Source organism: Trachymyrmex cornetzi, unplaced genomic scaffold, assembly GCF_001594075.2.
Source record: "Trachymyrmex cornetzi isolate Tcor2-1 unplaced genomic scaffold, Tcor1.1 scaffold282, whole genome shotgun sequence".
NCBI classification, from domain to species: Eukaryota; Metazoa; Arthropoda; class Insecta; order Hymenoptera; family Formicidae; genus Trachymyrmex; species Trachymyrmex cornetzi.
In genome coordinates, this window is record NW_017297505.1 from 245,265 (window position 1) to 245,705 (window position 441).

The following is a 441-nucleotide window of genomic DNA, read 5'->3' on the forward strand; positions in this document are numbered from 1 at the left end:
CAGTGCTGAAACTATACAGTATACCGTGTATACGTTACGTACGCTATAGATTTTCAGCACTGGCAATGAATAACGGAACGCACCTTGAACATGTTAGTTCCTAGATTTCCGTATAGTAACTTTCACAATACACTTTGGCCGTGTTCCGACATGAACGTAAATGGTTATTACTTATAGATCCAACCAATCATATTCAATCGCTCGGCTAGGGCATTGAAAAGAGAGAAACTAAGTGCAGAAAGTGCATGTTCGTTCTCAAGTCCCAAAAGTAGTACAAAAAAAGAGTACACATTGAAAACCCGACCGGACGCCCGAAAAAAGAATACATGTCTGGGAAAAAGAGTATGGATAGTCACCCTAAAGGCCGCAGCACACACTCTTGCATAACGCATAATGCATAGTGCATAAAGCAACCAACCAATCAAAATTCTTCTTTTCCAC